The 20,925-nt window shown below is 39.1% G+C and overlaps 1 protein-coding gene across 5 annotated transcripts in view; it reads left to right on the top strand.

Annotated features, from left to right (window-relative positions):
- The window catches only part of PPP2R5C (protein phosphatase 2 regulatory subunit B'gamma), a 157,818-nt gene that overhangs the window by 24,609 nt on the left and 112,284 nt on the right, over positions 1 to 20,925 (top strand). The window lies entirely within an intron of this gene.

Below are 20,925 nucleotides of genomic sequence, written 5' to 3'. Positions count from 1 at the left end.
GTCATTAACATGCAACCAATCTTTTAAATTCCAGAGCTATTTAAGATAAAAATCTAATATAATACACTAAGAAAACAGAAAAATTTAATCTTTTCATATTAATTACATTAAGCTAGCCAACTTTTAAACAAATTGATTCTCATTTGTCTTAGAACTCTAACAATTCAGAAAATAGTTACAAGTAGAATAATTGTAAAAATTCTAGCAGAACTTCATTTTTCTAATGTGAGAGACATAAGAACTATAGCTATAGCACTTTATGGACATTCTTTGTTACGAATCATTTGAGGATTACCTCTATTCAGGGGTTCTTTATTAGAGATTAGGTGCTCTTTACTTTAAATTTCCCTTGGAGTGGCACAGTCACCCCTTTCTATCTGAGAACCCCTTCATTAGGGGATTTTGAGGTTGGGGTTCTTAAACCTTATCAATGAAACTTTTATCAAATGTCTTAAAACCTTTACATTTACTAAAATACAAGACTAGTGTGCCAAATAAACATCAGATGTTTTTTGTACCTTAAATTTATAATAAAGAGACTTTTACAATTAATTTGTATTAAGTATGAACTCAATGAGTTCAGGAATTTTGTCTCTTTTATAGTTTTACTCCCCATGCCTTCCATGCTGCAGGATATATAGCAGGAACTTGGTGCAAATGTATGAAGCAAAGGGAGGAAAGAAAGGAATGTTAGTTGGGTAGGTATATGGGTGGATATCTGAATTTTCTTTACTTTCTTTGCTAGAAATCCAGGCTTTCCATCGCTGCATTTTGCAGAGCTTGTATTTGGCTATTTGATTTGCCTTTGTGGTAGATCGTATGCATACAAAGTCATTTTTTGACACGTCTCCCTCCTCCCAAATAGTCCATGCTTTCTGATGCTGCTCACTCATTCATCAAACATAATGAGCACCTGTAAAAGTGGTTCTAGGTACTGGGGGTATAGAGTTAAACAAAATCAAGCCCCTACTCTCCTACAGTTAACAACCCAGTGGTGAGACAGCAAAGAAAGGAATACTTGCATAAGACTCCTCATTTCATTAGCTTCAGGAGGCCCAATAATTTGGGTATCTGGGAATACCTTCATGGTAGAAGCTGTTCCAGCTGGAGCTCGGCTCTTGCCCTGACATAGGCACACTGGCATATGCCACACCTCTTTCTTGTGCAGGGTGGAGCCTGTGCAAGTACCAATGCAGTCCTGAGAGTACACTTCCTCTGCTTCTTCCAAGTCTGTACACACCTCTTTCTCCAGGCCATCTGTTCTGTAATACATCTGGCTTTCTATTCTCAGATTCCATTTCTCATTATACCTAGTAAGAATGGCATGCAACATACTCCCACTGACACTTAAATTTTCACTGTTGCCCAAAAGGGTAAATTCTACATAGTAAATCCACATGTCCAGGAGAATTTCACATTGATCAAGCCAGTTCCCTCACTGGTCTTGTTTGATAATCCTTTCTCAGCTGTTCTAAAACAGTGCTTCTCTATATGTGCTAAAATAATTGCATCTAGTTCAGAAAAAAATAGGAATTGATTAGAATTATATTCAAGTTATATTTTAGTCTTTTTCATCTAGGAAGACAGTATTATCACCTTCGTTTTTCTGGGTCTTGTTTTCTGACTTATAAGATTTTATGGCTTTCTTGTAACTCTAACATTAAATTTATTCCTAAATACTTTATAGTTTTGGTCACTCTGACTGGGTTATGATTTTTCCATTTCTGCTTGTATTGGTTCTAGCTAATCTCATGAAGAGAGATTGGTTTTTAATCAAATTTTCTTATTACTCTTAGCAATTTTTTACTAGAGTCTACATATACAGTCCTGTCATTTGTAATTAGATTCTTTTATCTCTCTTCCAATATTTATACCAATGTATACTAGTTATTTTAATTTTATTGTACTTCTGGCTACAACCAATAAAACATAAATAACAGAGGTGATAGCAGGCATTACTGTTTTCTCCCATTTTAGGAACTGGCTTCAACACTTCCTTGTTTAATGGAAAAAGTGGCTGTTGGTTTCTGATAAATGGTCTTTCCCAGGCTGCTGGTGTTCCACAGTCCACACCAGTATGGCCCTCATCCATTTAGGCTGGTGGGTGCCATGCCTGTGCATGCTGGTTGTGTACTGCTGCTGAATTTTATCTAATGCCATATGACTTTTCTCCTTAAGATATTAATATTATAATTGTTGTGTTAGATTTTTCTGGTTTTGAATTATCTTTGCCTTACTAGGATAGACCTCAATTTTGTCACAGTAGTATATTTTATTTAGTGCCTTGTTTGGTTTATTAATTTTTTTAGAGTCTTTGCTTCTGTACTTACTATGGAGGCTGGTCTATATCTTTTCTTCCCTTTTTGGACTACTGACTGTATTTTGTCGAATCTTAAGATGTGTTGATGTGTTAAGGCATTCGTGATCTCTCCCAAGGGTTTAAGGTTTTGCTACTGCTCACTTAAACACTGCCATCTCACAACAGGGATTATAAGATGTACCCAGATTTCAGAAATAATAAAAGGTGGAATGTGTCCATGAAATAGGGTTAAAAGAGTGACTGAGAACTTAGTGGGTGTAGTGCTTTTCTCTATGATAAATCTTTACCCCTCATCCATAGTGGGTCCATTTAGAGTAGGTCATGTGTTAACTAGTACATGATACTGTTTAGTGGACCTTTTAATCTCTTCCATATTTGTGGCGGTGGTGTTTATACAAGTTCATGTATCCGTTTAACTGTTTTGTTTGTGTTTAATATCATTCTTCTCCACTTTTATCTTTAATTATCCTATTCCTTTTATCCTTTTCCTCATTTAGTAAGCTGAATAGAGTTCACTTATTTTTAGTTTGCTTTTTAATAATAAAAGAATTTTTAAAGCCTTGTATTCCTTCTGATTGTAGCTTCATTCCCATCCCTCTATTTTCTTTTCTTCTAACTTTTCAAGTCATAGACTTCCTTTTTTCTTTTCTTTTTTTTTTGTAGAGACAGAGTTTCACTTTATTGCCCTTGGTAGAGTGCTGTGGGTCACACAGCTCACAGCAACCTCTAACTCCTGGGCTTAGGCGATTCTCCTGCCTCAGCCTCCCAAGTAGCTGGGACTACAGGCGCCTGCCACAATGCCCGGCTATTTTTTTTTGTTGCAGTTTGGCCGGGGCTGGGTCTGAACCCGCCACCCTTGGTATATGTGGCCGGCATCCTGCTCACTGAGCCACAGGCGCCGCCCATAGACTTCTTTTTTAAAGTTTTATTGAGGCATAATTTACTTAAAATGTACTCGTTGTAAGCGGGAAATTCGATTGTTTTAATAAATGCGTAGAACTGTGTAACCATCACTGCAATCCACTTTTAGAATATTTCCAGAATCCTTCAAAAGTTACGTCATACCCAGTCGCTATCAATTCCCACTCCCATCCCCAGCTGCAGGCAACAACTGACCTGCTTGCTGTCTTTAGGTTTGCCTTTTCTGGACAGTTCATATAAAGAAATTGTGCAATATGCAGTCTTCTACATCTGGCTGTTCCACTTGGAATAATGTATGTGAAACTTGCCTATGTTGGTTACTCAGTTTCTTTTTAATGCTAAATATTTAGATTGATATACCATATCAAAGAAGATAAACAATCAGATTATTAAACAATCACAATTTTCACTTAACAATGGGTACATTTTAAGGTATGCAAATTATACCTCAATAAAACTTAAAGAAAAGTCTGTGACTCAGAAAGTGAGAAAAATATATTCATTTACCAGTTAATAGACATTTGGGTTTTTTTTAACTATTATGAATAATGTTGCTGTGAACATTCATATGTAAGTCTTTGTGTGAATATATATTTTCATTTCTCTTGGGTAGATGCCTTAGAGTAGGAATTGCCAACTTGTATGGAAAGTTTATGTTTAGCTTTTTAAGAAACTGCCAAGCTTGTTTTCCAAAGCTGTTGTACCATTTTACATTCCCACCACTGATGTATGAGAGCTCCTATGTGTCCACATTCTTGTCAGTACTTATTATTGTCTTTTTGATTATAGCCTTTCTTGGAGGTATATAATAGTTTCTCACTGTGGTTTTGATTTGTATTTCCCCAGTGAGTGGAGATGTTAAGCATTTTTTCATATGCCTATTAGCCATTTGTATATCTTCTTTGATGAGACATCTGTTCGTATCTTTTGCCTGTTTTTAAGTTGATTGTTCTTTATCCTGGATATAAGTCCTTTATTTTATCATAATATACAATAAAAATAAATCATTATAAAAGTTTGAAATGCAAAATGTACCTTTTTTTTTGGAGACAGTCTTACTTTGTCACCCTACGTAGAGTGCCGTGGAGTTATAGCTCACAGCAACCTCAAACTCTTGGGCTCAAGCGATTCTGTTGCCTCAGCTTCTCAAGTAGCTGGGACTACAGGCACCCACCACTGTGCCCGGCTATTTTTAGAGACAGGGTCTTGCTCTGGCTTGGGCTGGTCCCGAATCCATGAGATCAGGCAGTCCACCCCCCTCTACCTTCCAAGTGCTAAGATTAAAGGCATGCGCCACCACGCCTGGTCCCATTTTTTTTTTTTTTTCTTTCTGAGACAGAGCCTCAAGCTGTTGCTCTGGGTGGAGTGCTGTGGCATCGCAGCTCACAGCAACATCCAACTCCTGGGCTTAAGGGATTCTCTTGCTTCAGCCTCCCAAGTAGCTAGGACTACAGGCGCCAGCCACAGCACCCAGCTTTTTTTTTTTTTTTTTTGGTTGTAGTTGTCATTGTTGTTTGGCAGGCCCTGCCAGCTCTGGTGTATGTGGCTGGCGCCTTAGCCACTTGAGCTACAGGTGCTGAATCTGGCCCCATTTTTTGTTGTAGTCATATACCCTCTTAAATTGCTATCAGCATTTCTGAACACTCATTCTCAATTTCTGTTACCTCATTGATAATCTTCAGGTTTGTTTATATGTCTTGAACCCTTTTGTTGAGCTTTTAATTTCTGATTTTTTTTTTTTTCATTTCTCGAAGTTCTATTAGGTTCCTTTTTTTTTTTTGGAGACAGAGTCTCAAGCTTTCACCCTGCGTAGAACACCAGGGTGTCACAGCTCACAGCAACCTCAAATTCTTGCTTCAGTTTCCCAAGTAGCTGGGACTACAGGCACCCACCACAACACCCGGCTATTTTTTTGTTGGCAGTTGTCGTCGTCGTTTTAGCTGGCCTGAACCGGGTTCCAACCCATGAGCCTCAGTATATGTGGCTGGTGCCCTTACCCACTGAGCTACAGGCGCCACCCTATTAAGTTCTTTTTTTAATCTGCAGTGTCATTTAAGATATTTTCCTATTCTGGCACATTCCATCAAACCTGTCATTTCTGTAAGTATAGAAAGTATAGCTGTTTCATAGGACCAGTACCTGCAGTCTTTGTTTTGTTCGTGATATCTTCTTTGTGTACCTGATTTCTTTTTATTGTATGCTAGTCATTATATTCAAATATTTGAAATAAATTGAAACCTATAATGAAAGTACCTATAATTGAAACCTATAATGAAAACAACAGAAATTTGTTTTTGCTTTGCCAGACAGCTGGGGGCAGTGCCAATGTGGGAGTACCTTAAACCACAACACTGACTTGCTAAATCAGCCCAAATAGTTATTCTGAAAAATATCTCACTTACCTTCAGTGGGTCCAATAAAAGGAAACCTTTTTGTCTGGAATACATCAAAGGTGGTGCTATGTAACTCAGGAAATAGTGTCATTGTTTTGGCAGTTGTATAATCTCTGATTACCTATCAGAAGTGATAAATTTTAAATTTTACCACTGAATTAGGGCGATGACAGATTGATCTCTCTGCTGAACAATTATGTTTCCTTCGCAATTCAGAAAGTAATAGTAATACTCCACTGTGTGTATTTTGGCATCCTGCCAATGTCTATTCCCCCTCAACCATATGTCAGTATTTTAAATATGTTGATAAGCCTTGCCTGAGTCAATAGTTTCACTAGAGGGTTCAACATTTAATCTAGCATTCCGCTGAAAACAGTGATTTTCCTTACCAGCTGAAGATATAGTTCCTACTAGAAAAGGATAAGCTTAATTCTTTGTCTTTTAGTTACTAATTTCCCTTAAATGGTGATAACTTTTGCTTTTTTTCTGGCTTTCTCTTTAATAACATTATGAGCTAATGTCGTTGATTTAAGTGTGTTTTAATATAGTAAATTATTCTTTCTGGTGTACAAATGCATAATTTTAACCATTGAGTGCCCCCTAGACTAGCTCATAGTCTATGAAGCTTTTTACATAGCTTCATTTATTTTTGATTCCTTGATTTCTGTGGGGACACAGCGAAATGTCCCCAAGGCTCATTTTGTATTTTCCCTATCCCAGACTTGGAATCAGCCATTTTTCAAAGAGCCTTGGTTCCTTTCAGTGGGGAGTGATACTAAAGACCAAAAGTTCTCTCCCTACCAAAGTAGTAGGGGTGCTCATTGCTGCTGGACGGATACTACTTTTAAGAGCTCTCAATGGAGGGACCTTGAATATACATTATTTTGTTTATGCATTCATAGTAATATTTTTAGTTCAATTTTAACATTATATTGTTTCACTTTTTTCTTGGATTTTTATAATCTTATCTCCTTGTCTTATACTGAAAATCTTGATTTCTAAAATCACTGATTATGGCTACATTCTATTAAAATAATTCCTAATAATATCAACATTATTACATACAGAACTTTGAATTGGCTTATCTCACTGCAGAAAAGGCTGTTGGCATTTTTGTTTTCCTTATTTAGTTTTTTAGACACAGAGACTTTCTGTGTTGCCTGGGCTATTCTTGAACTCCTGGACTCGAACAATCCTGTCTCAGTCTCCCAAGTAGCTGGGACTACAGGTGCACATTATATCACCTGGCTACTGTTGGCATTTTTTTTTTTTTTTTTTGTAGAGACAGAGTCTCACTTTATGGCCCTCGGTAGAGTGCCATGGCATCACACAGCTCACAGCAACCTCCAACTCCTGGGCTTAAGCGATTCTCTTGCCTCAGCCTCCCGAGTAGCTGGGATTACAGGCGCCCGCCACAATGCCCGGCTATACTGTTGGCATTTTTATTAGGATCCCATTTTTAAAATACCTGAGGAGGGGCTGGCATATTATGATGCGCACCTCTTCTAAGAGTATGCTGTGTCTTCCTGTTTTCCAATGCCATTGTCAGGTCTTTTAGGGATATCTTAAAGTTTTCTTCATGTGAATTTTGCTTTTGCTTTTTTTTTTTTTTTTTTTTTTTTTTGAGACAGCGTCTCACTCTATTGCCCAGGCTAGAGTGCCATAACATCAGCCTAGCTCACAGCAACCTCAAACTCCTGAGTTCAAGCAATCCTTCTCCCTCAGACTCACGAGTAGCTGGGACTACAGGCACCTGCCATAATGTCCAGTAATTTTTCTATTCCTAGTAGAGGCGGGGTCTCACTCTTATTCAGGTTGTCTCTAATTCCTGAGCTTAAGCAATCCACCTGCCTCAGCGTCCCAGAGTGCTAGGATTAGGAGTGAGCCACCATGCCTGGCCTTTTTGCATATTGCTTATTAAGTTAATGCCTAGCTGTTGTAAACTGGAGTTTTCTCTTCCATTTTGTCTTTTAAATAGTTATCGTTTATAAAAATGCTGTGGATTTTGGGTCTTGCTTTCACATCCTTTCCCTTATCAAATTATCTTATGTTTGCAGTAGTTTTTCAGTTGATTTTTTTTGGGTGCTCTAGGAAACTAATCATCTGGACATAAAGATAATTTCATCTCTTTGTTTTTAATCTTATAACTCTCATGTCTTTCTCTGGAGTTGACTGATAATTCCAGTAAGATTTTACATAGTAGTGGTGAGAGTACTAGTTGTCTTGTTCCTGACAATGCTGTTACATAAATCTTTTGTTACAATTGTTGTCCACATCTTTGAACCTTCCTTAAGTTGGATTCAAAGAAAGGAAGTACTGTGTCAAAAGAGTATGAGTTTTCGGGCAGTGCCTGTGCTCAGTGGGTAGGGCGCCAGCCCATATACTGAGGGTGGCGGGTTCAAACCCAGCCCCAGCCAAACTGCAACAAAAAAAATAGCCGGGCGTTGTGGCAGGTGCCTGTAGTCGCAGCTACTTGGGAGGCTGAGGCAAGAGAATCGCCTAAGCCCAGGAGTTGGAGGTTGCTGTGAGCTGTGTGATGCCACGGCACTCTACCAAGGGTGATAAAGTGAGACTCTGTCTCTACAAAAAAAAAAAAAAAAAAAGAGTATGAGTTTTCAAAGACCCTTAATGTTGTCCAAACACTTTCCAGAGAGGTAGCCCCTGAATGCACTTCAATCCAGGTGTGTGAGATAACCCATCCCCTTATTCCTCTCCAATACTGGAATCCTTAAAAGCTTTAGTTCTTTGTGAAGTGGAAAATCGTATTTCATGTTTTTAATTTTTTTTTAACAGTGCAGTTGAATATATATTCAGACCTGTTTATTGAAAGATTTTTCTGAATTAATTGCTTCATTTAACATTTTGTTCTAGAAAGTAGAAGTGTTAAATGAAGAGACCAACTTTTTTAAAGCTTCTTATGAAAAAAATAAGATACTTATGGGAGGAGTAAGTTAATCATGGACTTTGTTCCTTGAGGCCATTTTCCGCATTTTAGAAAATAAAAGCCTGAAAGAAGTCAGACTTACAGTAGAATAATAATTATAAACTCACTAGAGATCCTCGAGCAACAGACTTGTGAAGTATTTGGCCTTTTGTGAAAGAAGTTGTTACATTATTTGGAAAATTTACTCGCATTCTTTAAAATTGAGTTTTGAATAGCAGTTAAATTTTTTGTGCTTCTTGTTCTCCTCTTACACAAAATATATTTTACCCTCATTCAAAACAGTTTATTTTCTGGTAAAAGAGAAGTTTTTGCCATAAAAGTGGGGTTTGACTGCTTAAAAATGAATTATGCATATATTTATAGGAGCTTTGGCCATTTGCCTATTAGTTGAAGAATAGTAAAGATGGAGTGTGAGAAAGTTACTAGAGTGCCTACTCTTATTCTAGTCAACTGATAACGAACTGGACAGGGAATCTCTGCTTTCGTTAGTTTTTGCTTCTCTCGTGGGTTTTGATTTTGTATCTTCTTGTGATTACCCACAATAATGAGAAGACACAGCCCTTGGGCTTAGTAAGGCAGGTGCCAGTGCATACTGGCCATCTGTGCTGTTCAGAAGAAGGGGAGGTGGTTGAAACAATGACCAGGGATGGCTCTTCCCCTCAAGAAGCCTGAGGACCCAGAACCACTATGAGATTCTAGCTCTACCTCTTATGAGGAAAGAGAGCTGGTCACCTATTAGACAACTTGAGCCTGGCCCCTCTGTCATGACCTTCTCTGCACTGCTGGAGAGCCACAAACGTGGCCATGACATTACTCTGGAGTCAAACTGAGCTCTCTCTGGGTAGCACCCAGGGGTTTGGTTTCTAGCTGCCAGCTGTAATTTCACATTTAATGTTTAGCTTAGAATTCCTCATACCTTGCTTGGATTTCTTCTAGCCAGCACCTTAAATTCAGCTCATTCTCATTCTCTCTCTCTCTCTCTCCTCCCCTAACCCCTTTCTCTCTCTCTCTCTCTGCCCTCCCCACCTCCCCCACTTTCTCTCTCTCTTACACACACACACACACACACACACCACTCCTTGGACATTTTCATCCTCGGTGCCATCAACATCCCACTGCTCCTTCTCAAGTGTTTCCTGAACTTCCCTGGCTCAAGCCTTCCTTAACTGTTTTTTTAGTTGTGGTAAAAATATACATAGCATAATATTTATTATTTTCACCATTTATAAGTGTAAGATTCAGTGGCATTAAATACATTCATAATGCTGTATGCCCATCACTGCTGTCCACACCCAAAACTTTTTCATCTTCCTCCAACAGAAACTCCATGAAACAATAAGTCTTCCTTCCTCTCTCCACTAACCCCTGGTAATCTCTATTCTACTTTCTGTCTCTGGTTTTACCTACTGTAAGAACCTCATTTAAGGGGAATCATACACTGTATCTGGCTTATTTCACTAAACATAACGTTCTCAAGGTCCACCCGTGTTGTGGCATGAATGGACAGACACTTGGGTTGCAGAACACACTGTAGAAGTTGCTCTACTCACTACTTGTGTTAACTCGCGTGCCTGCCTCCCATTCTGACATCTGCCGAAGAGCCAGGAAACACCTAGTGCATTCACTGAGGACGTGAAAAACCCTCCTGGCCCAAACCTGTCCTTTCCCTCTGCCCTCAGTTTCCACAGAAGTGATTGTGGGGTCAACTCTGTCGGGGTGGCCAGAACCCATCCCTGCTCACAGCTTCCTTCATCACACTCCCCTCAGACTTCTTATAACTCACTTGACCTAATCTATGGGATAGAAAGAGTGTAGGCAAATTAAACGAAACAGTTAGCATGAACGCACTCCAGTGTATGCTTGCTCTACATACTTTGCGTTGGTTTCCTGTGTTCTCAGAAGGAGGCAGGAGTGTGAGCCCTTGCTTTGTTGAAAGGTTTTCCAGCCTCACTGCAGGAGGTAGAGAAGTAAGCCAGGGCTTCACGAGGCAGCACACAGAGTGGATTTCACTTCCTCTGTTCCTCAGAGGACTCGCTCAGTTCACAAAGCACAAGTGCCTGTCCCCCCGTCCTTGCTGTTGGCAAGCACAAGTTCCCTGGCAACCTTTGAACATAGCTAGGAATCTTTGATCTGTGTCAGGAAAAGTCTATTTTTAACTGTAAGTGAAGCTTGATTTTTTAGGTTAGATTTCTCACTCAACAAAGCATACATCATCTATGCCACATAGTTTCTAGTTTAACAAAAAAAATAAGTGCTGCCAGGATGGTGTCAGTGTACTGTGGTTATGATGCCACAGGTCTCTAGGTTCAAAAACCCAACTTTTTGTTAATTACTATAAAACTTCTTCCCTAAAGCACAAACATATTTAATTTGCCTACAAAATTGCTGGAGGAGATAAAAAAAAAAAAACCTTCAGTTTAATTTAGAAATGAAAATTTGAAAGCTTTATATGGAAATACTATCTGGAAATAAAATCAGTGGGATGTATTTACAGGCAGTTTGTTTTTAAGTAAAGAATGACACAGTGATGGAGGATCCGAACCGTAGAGAATAATTCCTTTCGAAACCTTCATTTTTGTATAATACAAAGATTACTGTATTTATGGTATTTGATGAGAGGCTACATGGAGCACTGTGGGTCTGTTTGCCCACTTTCAGTTGGGGAAGACACACTGGATGGGGCCCAGCAAGGTGTCCTTCTTTGGTGTTAGCTTAGACCCTTCACAGTATAACCAGAGCCTCAGGAGAGGTTCAGAAGCATTGTTGTGAAGTCAGCACAGAAGGCAGGTGGGCCTGACTGCAGGTGGTAGTTGAAGGGTGTCCAGTCCTGCAGCACGTGTGTTGTGGAAGGCCTGGAAAGGGGTCTGTATCCAGAGGAATGGAAGTGCTGTTCTCAAGGTGATGCAATGGTGTCTCTCTCTTGATTATGTGCTACAGGGTAGAGGTGTAAAGAATAGTCAGAGCGGGTTGTAAGATCAGAACTGGATGCTACTGTCTGATTCATTTATTCAGTATATTTGATGGGTGCCAGAAATTGCCTAGGGGCTGGACTAAGGGAGACAGCCTGTGGCCTGAGACACAAAATTAGGAGGTAAAAGAGACACTGCTTGAGGTGGTTAGTCTTAAGTGGAAACCCGTTAAGTGACTGTGCTGTAGCCTCACAATGCAGCCAGAGGGATCTATCTGAAACGCTATTGGTAGACTGCCCATGTTTTTCGAGTGTCACAGAGCCCCCTGCCTTGGCTGAAGCTGCTCCCGCCTGAGCTCTCTACTTCAACTGTGGTGGGGGGGATGTCTTCCATACATGATGTTTGCTCCTCTGAACAAGAGGAGGTAGGGATTATACCCCCTTTTATAGGAGAGGAAAGAATAAGCCTGGGTTATTCAAGGCAGCCTCTTTCTCTATGCTGAGCTGTCCCCTCTGACCCTTCCCTGAGCAAGTGATGAAAACATGTCCCAGTACAAGTGACATGGCTACATTATGAACCTCTTCTGGGTTGTATTTGCTAAGAGCTTGTTTTTGTTTTTTTTGTTTTTTTTTTTTTTGTAGAGACAGAGTCTCACTTTATGGCCCTCGGTAGAGTGCCGTGGCCTCACACAGCTCACAGCAACCTCCAACTCCTGGGCTTAAGCGATTCTCTTGCCTCAGCCTCCCGAGTAGCCGGGACTACAGGCGCCCGCCACAACGCCCAGCCATTTTTTGGTTGCAGTTTGGCCAGGGCCGGGTTTGAACCCGTCACCCTCGGTATATGGGGCCGGCGCCCTACCGACTGAGCCACAGGCGCCGCCCGAGAGCTTGTTTTATCATGAAGAAAGTGCTTTGGAGACCAAGTGAGCTCTGATAGCTTAGATGAGCATGTAGACTCAAATGCAAATGGTACAGACTTAACATTTAAAAATTTAGGCAGCTCACAAGGGATTCTTTGAGACAAGGAGTCAATGGCCTCTAATCTGTGGGTTCAATTTTTCATGCCTCGTTTCAGCTAATTTTGTTTGTGATTTTTACATACATAATCTCATCCACCACAGTAAATCTTTTCTGTTAGATTTCCTTGGTTCCTATCATAGCTCTTTCTCTGCTGTTAACCTGTACCTAAGAGGCAGCACTCATTAAAGTATTTTCTCTGCTGTAATTAAACCTATCTTTTTAAAAATCATTTTTTAAATTGTTACCTTTAATTCTCATGAAAAGAAATATGTACTTGTTTTAGCAATACTGAAGGATAGAGGAAAGTTTCAGAAATGAAAAACAGCCATGTGATCGAGCAATCCTGCTGGTGGGTATATCCAAAAGAAAGGAAATAAATTTACTTTATTTATTTATTAAGAAAGGAAGAGATGTCTGCACTCCCATGTTTATTGAAGCACTATTCACAGTTGCCAAGAATTAGAATCAACTGTGTCCATTAATAGATAAATAAAGAATATGTGGAATATACACACAATGGACTATTATTCAGCCATATAAAGAATAAAATCCATGCATCTTACAAGGGTACATGTGAAATTTACTAGGTGTAGGATATAAATGTCTTAACACAATAACTAAGAAAATGCCGTGAAGGCAATGTTAACCAGTTTGATGAAAACATTTTAAATTGTATATAAAAGCAGCACATTGTACCCCATGATTACATTAATGTACACAGCTATGATTTAATAAAACAATAATAAAAATAATTTAAAAATAAAATTCAGTCATTTGCAGTAATGTGGATGAAACTGGAGGTCACTGTGTTATATGAAATAAGCTAGGAACAGAAAAATATCACATGTGCTTGCTCATGTGGGAGCTAGTAAAGGGATTACGCAGAGGTAGAGAGTAGACTAGTGGTTACAAGAAGCTGGGAAGGGAAAAGGAGACGAAGGGATGAAGAGAAGTTGGTTAAGAGGTACAGAATTATAGTGAGAGGGAATAAGTTCTAGTTTTGAAGAGTACAGTAGGAAAATTATAGCTAACAATAATTTGTTGTGTACAGGGTCCAGCGGAAGTAATGCCCTTTTGTACTTGAGTGTGATATTGATATTTGCATGCATAATTACATGCAAATAATGTAAATTACAATAATGACACAAATATTGCCACATTTTTATGAGCTTGATATTTGCATGCAGAATTACATGCAAATAATGCAAATTACAATAATGACACAAATATTGCCACATTTTTATGAGCTGGTAATCTATACCAATCTTTTAGTACAAAATCATAAGCATGTAATTCTGTAACATAACAATATCCCTCTCAAGCACAAAAGGGCATTACTTCTGCTGGACCCTGTATTTCAAAATAGCTAAAAAAGAATAATTGTGATGTTCCCAACACAAAAGATAAATAAGATGATGGACATCCGAATTACTGTAATTTGATCATTCACTTCACATTGTATACATGTATCAAGATACCACATGTACCTCCAAATACATACAACTATTATATATCAATAAAAAAAAATCCATAGCCATACCAGCCAGTGATGACCACAGTTGATACTTCAGGAGTGATTCTTTTTTAAGATTATGCTATTTCTGAAAAGTTCTATGCTGCCTTTTTCACCTATGTTTTCATTATATATCTATATGTATAAATGTTTTGATGGATAAATGCCTAATATTTCACTGGGTATATAGGATAGTCCCTTTGACAGTAAGGTAATTTCCAATATTTTAGAACCATAAGTATGATTCTCTCAAAAAGAATAAAATACTTAGAAGTCAACTTATGAAGGAGGTAAAAGACTTGTACATTGAAAACTATAAAATTTGCAGAAAAAAATTAAAGATGACACCAAAAAAATGGTTTTTATGGATAGAAAAGCTTAATATTGATGTCATTAAAATCTAACGTAATCTACAAATTTAGCGCAGTCCCCATTAAAACTTTTACAATGATGGGCGGTGCCTGTGGCTCAGTGAGTAGGGCGCCGGCCCCATATGCCGAGGGTGGCGGGTTCAAACCCAGCCCCGGCCAAACTGCAACAACAAAAAAAAAATAGCTGGGTGTTGTGGCGGGCGCCTGTAGTCCCAGCTGCTTGGGAGGCTGAGGCAAGAGAATCACGTAAGTCCAAGAATTAGAGGTTGCTGTGAGCCGTGTGACGCCACGGCACTCTACCTGAGGGCGGTACAGTGAGACTCTGTCTCTACAAAAAAAAAAAAAAAAAAACTTTTACAGTGTTTTTCTCCAGAAATAGAAAAAGTCAGCCTAAGATTCATAGTGAATTTCAAGGGATCAGCATAGCCAAAAACAATTTTGAAAAAGATCGAAGTAAACAACTCACACTTTCTGATTTTAAAACTTATCAACAAAGCTACAGTAATCAAAACAGTGTAGCATTAGCATAAAAACAGACATACAGAACAATAAGATAGAGAGCCCAGAAATAAACCCTCAGGTAGGTGGTCAAATATTTTTGACAAGGGTGCCAAGACCATTAGTGGACAAAAGGCAGTCTTTTCGGCAAATGGTGTTGGGAAAACTGGATAACCACATGCAAAAGAATGAAATGGGACCCTTACTTCATACCACATGCAAAAATTAAATCAAAGTGGATCCAAGAAATAAAAAAAGAGCTAAAATTATAAAAACTCTCAGAAGAGGGGCGGTTTCTGTGGCTCAGTGGGTAGGGTTCCGGCCAAGGGTTCAAACCCAGCCCCGGCCAAACTGCAACAACAACAAAAAATAGCCGGGCGTTGTGGCAGGCGCCTGTAGTCCCAGCTCCTCAGGAGGCTGAGGCAGGAAAATCACCTAAGCCGAGGAGTTAGAGGTTGCTGTGAGCTGTGTGACGCCACGGCACTCTACTAAAGGCGATAAAGTGAGACTCTGTCTCTACAAAAAAAAAAAAACCTCTCAGAATAAAACATAGGAGAAAAGTTTCTTGACATTGGATTTGATAGTGATTTCTTGGATATGACACCAAAAGCACAGACAACAAAAGTAAAAATAGATCAAGTGGACTACATCAAAATTTAAAATTGTGCAGCAAAGGATGCAATCAGCAAAGTGAAAGGGCATGTCCCATAATGGAAGAACAAACATATTTGTAAGTTGTGTATATGATAATAACCCTAATACATATATGGAACAACAACAGAAACGACTTGGTTTTTGAAAGGTGTGAAGGACTTGAACGGACATTTCTCCAAAGAATATAAGCTCATGAAAAGAGGCTGAATGCCCCTAATCATTAGGGAAGTGCAAATCAAAACTACAGTAAGATACTTCACACTTATTAGGATGGCTACTACTTTTTTTTTTTTTTAATTACAAATGTTGGTTAGGATGTGGAAAAATTGGAGCCATTATGCTTTGTTGCTGGGAATGTAAAATGGTGCAGCCAGAAAGTTAAAAACAAAACTACCAAGATCCAGCAATTTCATGTCTGGGTATACACTGAAAACAATTGAAAGCAGGGCCATGAACAGATATTTGTACACTTAACGTTCATAGCAGCATCATTTGTAACAGCCTACAGGTAGAAGCAGCCCAAATGTTGTCAACAGATGAACGAATAAACAATTATTGTTATGCACCAGTGGACTGTTATTCAGCTTTAAGAAGGAAGTGAATTCTAACACTTGCTGTGATATGGATGAACCTTAAGGACATTATGCTGAGTGAAATAAGCCAGTCACAAAAGGACATTATGTGATTCCACTTGTATTAGTCTCTAGCATAGTCAAATTCACAGAAACAGAAAGTAGAAGGTGGTTGCCAAGGGCTGGGGGGAAGCAGAAAAGGTGAGTTACTGTTTAATGAGTATAAAGTTTCCATTTTGCAAGATGAGTTCTGTGGATGGATGGTGATGTTGGTTGCACAACAGCGTGAATGTACATACTTAATGCCACTGAACTACATTCTTAAAAATAGTTAAAATGGTAAGTTTTATGTATTTTCAGCACCAATTTTTAAATGATAATTTTAAGAAATGTAAAGCTCATTTGTGACTATTACATTTCTAGAATAGATTCTCAGAAGTAAAATTACTTAGAAAAAGAATCTTGATAAGTATTTCCAAATTATGTTCTGAAAGGATCACAACAGCTTACAGATTTTCTTGGCAAGGTTACATCATACCTCTACCAGTAATTGAGTAATTACCATTTTAAAAGATTGCTAGGTTAAAAAAATATTTTTGACATAATCATTGATCATTTATAATTTTATGAAATCATTTAAACACGGGGGGTCTCAATGTTTTTCTAATCAATTATAGTAATAATACTAACTTCTTGCATTTATAGTATTTATATTTCCTTTTACTTGCTTTTTTAGGGGAGAGAGAACATACAGACATTTGTAATTTTTTAATGTGGACAGTATCCCTTAGAGATTTGTTCAGGGGTTTTTAAATGTCCTTTTTTTAGCTTGAAAATTGATAACCTGCTTTCCTTTTCTTCTAAAAGCTATGAGGATTTGGGAGTGTGGTTTTGATTTTTTTTTTTTTTTTTTTAAGAGACAGGTCCCACTCTGTCAGGCTGGAGTACGTGGCATCATCATAGCTCATTGCAGCCTCTAACTCCTGGGCTCAAATGATCTTTTTGCCTCAGCCTCCCAAGTATCTGGGACTATTGGCATGCCTCACCAGGCCTGGCTAATTTTTTTATTTTTTGTAGAGAGGGGGATCTCACTGTGTTGCCTAGGTTGGTCTCAGACTCTTGGCCTCAAGTGATTCTCCCACTTCAGCCTCCCAAAGTGCTGGGATTACAAGTGTTAGCCACAGTGCCTGACCTTGATTTATTTTTTATTTAACTGTTTAACGCATCTTAGAATTTATTTTGGTGTGAGGTAAAAAGATTTAAATTGACTCTTTCCTACGTGTAGTTAACCAACTGTCTGCCCTAAGATTGCCAAAGAGTTATCTAATTCTTTCCCTTTCAATTGATTTGAGATTCATTCTTTATCATAATATTATATGTATGTAAATATATTTATCAGTTTGAGGGCTGTTGCTTCTATTCCATTAACCTGCCTCTTACGCCTCATCACACTGTCGTTAATTCATACAGCTTTAGAGTTGGTAGGACTCATTGGTGTTCTCATTCTTCTTGCTTTTTATTTTTCCAGGTGAACTTTAGAATTGTTTTGTCAAGTACCTAGAAAAATAAAGAGGCCCACCTGAATTTTCATTGGAAATCCTTTAAACCTGTAAATCAATTTGGGGAAAAAATTAACATCAGCATATTTACGGTATTTATATTTCCAATTCAGAAATATACCTTATCTTTGTTTGCCTTTTTTCTCTATATTATTTGTTTATTTGTATCTTAGAGTATGCTTTATCAGTGATAGCCTGATCATATTTTTAGACTTCTTTAAAAACTACTTTGTATGCATAAGGTTTCAAAAGAGCATGGGGAAAAATCATTAATAAAGTAGAGATTCTTTGATCTGAGATCATTAGGAAAAATACATCAAAAAGTGTCTTCGCTTTTTCTTTGCTTTTAATTCTGCATGTTATATATAAACCTTCTAGAAGTCTTTCCCTCTATTCCAGCTTATCAGCATAGTCTTAGGATAGGCATATTTTCCCATCTCATCTTGTATGAAATATTGAATCATTGGCAGGCAGGTCTCTGTCTCTTGAAAGCCCAGATCTGTAGTAAGGATCTGCTTCTGGACTCCTTACTTGTGTCCGAGTCATCTGGCATCACTCCTTGGATAAGGAGGTGATGGTGAGTGGCGGTGAACATGACTTCGTAGTTATAGTCCATGGTTAATGGTCGCCCTCCTCAAACACAACCTAGGGATCATCCGCAAAAGTCCCAGGAGGCAGTTGTGCAGCAGGGTCTGGATTCATGTTGCCTGACAGCTCATGCTCTTTTCTGCTACTGGTAGCAGCAGACCAGAGCAGGTGTGACAGCAATGCTTAAGGGTTGGGAAGCCTCATCAGGTGGCACCCACTCCCCAAGGCTCAGTTAGAAGTAGTTTCATGGGGCTGGGTGCTGGCTGCTGTTCACTCTATGGGAGGCTTGGTGGGAGAATTGCTTGATCCCAGGAGTTTGGGACCAGCCTGAGCAAGAGTGAAAGCCTGTCTCTACTAAAAATAGAAAAATTAGCTGGGTGTTTTGGTGGGCACCTGTAATCCAAACTACTTTGGAGGCTGAGGCAGAATGATTACTTGAACCCAGGAATTTGAGGTTGCTGTGAGCTAGGCTGATTCCCTGGCACTCTACTGTAGGCTATAGAGTGAGCCTGTCTCAAAAAAAAAAAAAAAAAAAAAAAAGAAAGAAAGAAAAGAAAAGAAACAGTCTCATGGCCAGCCATGGAATCCAGCAGTGTCTTTTGGCTCCAGGGAATGGGAGGCAAGGGTGGGGCTTGGTTTACTTTTATCTGTTTATTATAATGGCTATTGATACAGTAAAAACTACATTCTTTTTTTTTTTTTTTTTGTAGAGACAGAGTCTCACTGTACCGCCCTCGGGTAGAGTGCCGTGGCGTAACACGGCTCACCGCAACCTCTAACTCCTGGGCTTACGCGATTCTCTTGCCTCAGCCTCCAAAGCAGCTGGGACTACAGGCGCCCGCCACAACGCCCGGCTATTTTTTTGTTGCAGTTTGGCCGGGGCTGGGTTTGAACCCGCCACCCTCGGCATATGGGGCCGGCGCCCTACTCACTGAGCCACAGGCGCCGCCCAAAACTACATTCTTACATCTTACCCTGCACCCTGGATAGTTGTAACAGTACATTGGTGTATGGAATGTGTGCGCTCAGCCCCAGTTGTAACCACGCATCCGTTTGTGTCAGGTGTTCCTTACTATTCTGAATTCTATTTAGGAACTAAAGGGCTTTTGTATTCTTGTTCCTAAGTGGGACAAATGAGCCAGGGTTGTAAGAGAAATTTATTTAAAAAGAGGAGCCACGGTATGGACAAACTTTCTTATTTGTGTAAAGAAGTGAGGAGTTTTTTTCAGTTTTCCTGCCAAAGACATTTCGCTTATAGTTTTCACTTTTCTTTTGGAGCTACTGGTTATCTTCTTTTTGTAAGAAATCATCTCAACTTTCCTCAGCCCCAAGGGACCCTGTGATACTCCAGTTCAGAAATGATGGTTTTCTCCTTAGAATAACTTTTTACATTAACCTCTTTTGATGATGGGAAATCAAGATCCGAATAGTAGCTTTTAATAATAATCCCATAAAAATAAGTGAAACATCTTTATTTTTATTTTTTACTTTCTTTTTAATTGAGACAGAGTCTCACTTGGTCACCCCAAGTAGAGTGCTATGGTGTCATAACTCACAGCAACTTCCAATTCTTGGGCTCAAGCAATTCTCTTGCCTCAGCCTCCCTAGTAGCTGAGACTATAGGCACCTGCCACAACACCTGGCTATTTTTTTGTTTTGTTTAGCAGGCCTGGGACAGGTTTGAACCCACCAGCCCCAGAGCATGTGGCTGGCACCCTAACCACTGAACTATGGCACCCACCCGAAATTCTGCAGGGGGCTCTTTTTTTTTTTCTGAGACCGAGTCTCAAGCTCACACTACGTAGAGTGCCGTGATGTCATAGTTCACAGCACCCTTCAATTCTTGAGCTCAAACAATCCTCCTGCCTAAGTGGGGTCTCAATTTTGCTCAGGCTAGTCTCAAACTTGTGAGCTCAAGTAATCCACCCCTGCACCCAGCCACGAACCCCCACTCTCTGGCCTCCCAGAGTGTTAGAATTACAGGCATGAGCCACCACTCCCGGCAAAATATCTTTAATTTTAAATTTAAACAAAACATCTAAAACTTAGAAGCATCTAATGTCACCATCTTTATGATATAAAAATAAACACACTGCATTTCATGCTTTTTTTCTTTTACTCTGTTGCCCAGGAATAACACCTTAAGTTGTAGCACTGTCTAGCTGTTGAATATAAAGCAGCTTCATTTTTCCTATAATTTTTCTAAACTTAATTTTTCAGAAAAAATAATTTATTTCTCAAGAAAAAGCAGTGTTGGGGGATTACAAATTCATAATTTGCCCTGTAAGTAGGAGGGAAATTGAACAAGAGTCCACACTAATGAACTGGAATTGTATAATATTTGAATAGCCATTTGCTTTTAAAAACTGGATTGCCAGAGTACTACATTGATGCAGATATTAAGGTAATTAGCAAGAAGACGGTATACAGGAGGCTAAGTACTATTGAATTTGGAGTACCAGTTAGGGAAAATACCAAAGTTAAAGTTCACACCAACTATACGCACATGCTTTTTTTAGTAGCTCTCTCGGAATCATTTGCTTACAGTCTGGCCAAGGTTGTGGCCTTCAGTCCTGTCCCCTAATAGATGGGATCTTTGCCTAAAAGTTATTGAGAAATGAAGACTGCAGAAAGCCGGAAAATGTCCAAGCTTTTAGTGCACAC

The sequence above is a fragment of the Nycticebus coucang genome, chromosome 9 (assembly GCF_027406575.1).
Source record: "Nycticebus coucang isolate mNycCou1 chromosome 9, mNycCou1.pri, whole genome shotgun sequence".
NCBI classification, from domain to species: Eukaryota; Metazoa; Chordata; class Mammalia; order Primates; family Lorisidae; genus Nycticebus; species Nycticebus coucang.
This window is presented reverse-complemented; position numbering and strand designations above follow the sequence as displayed.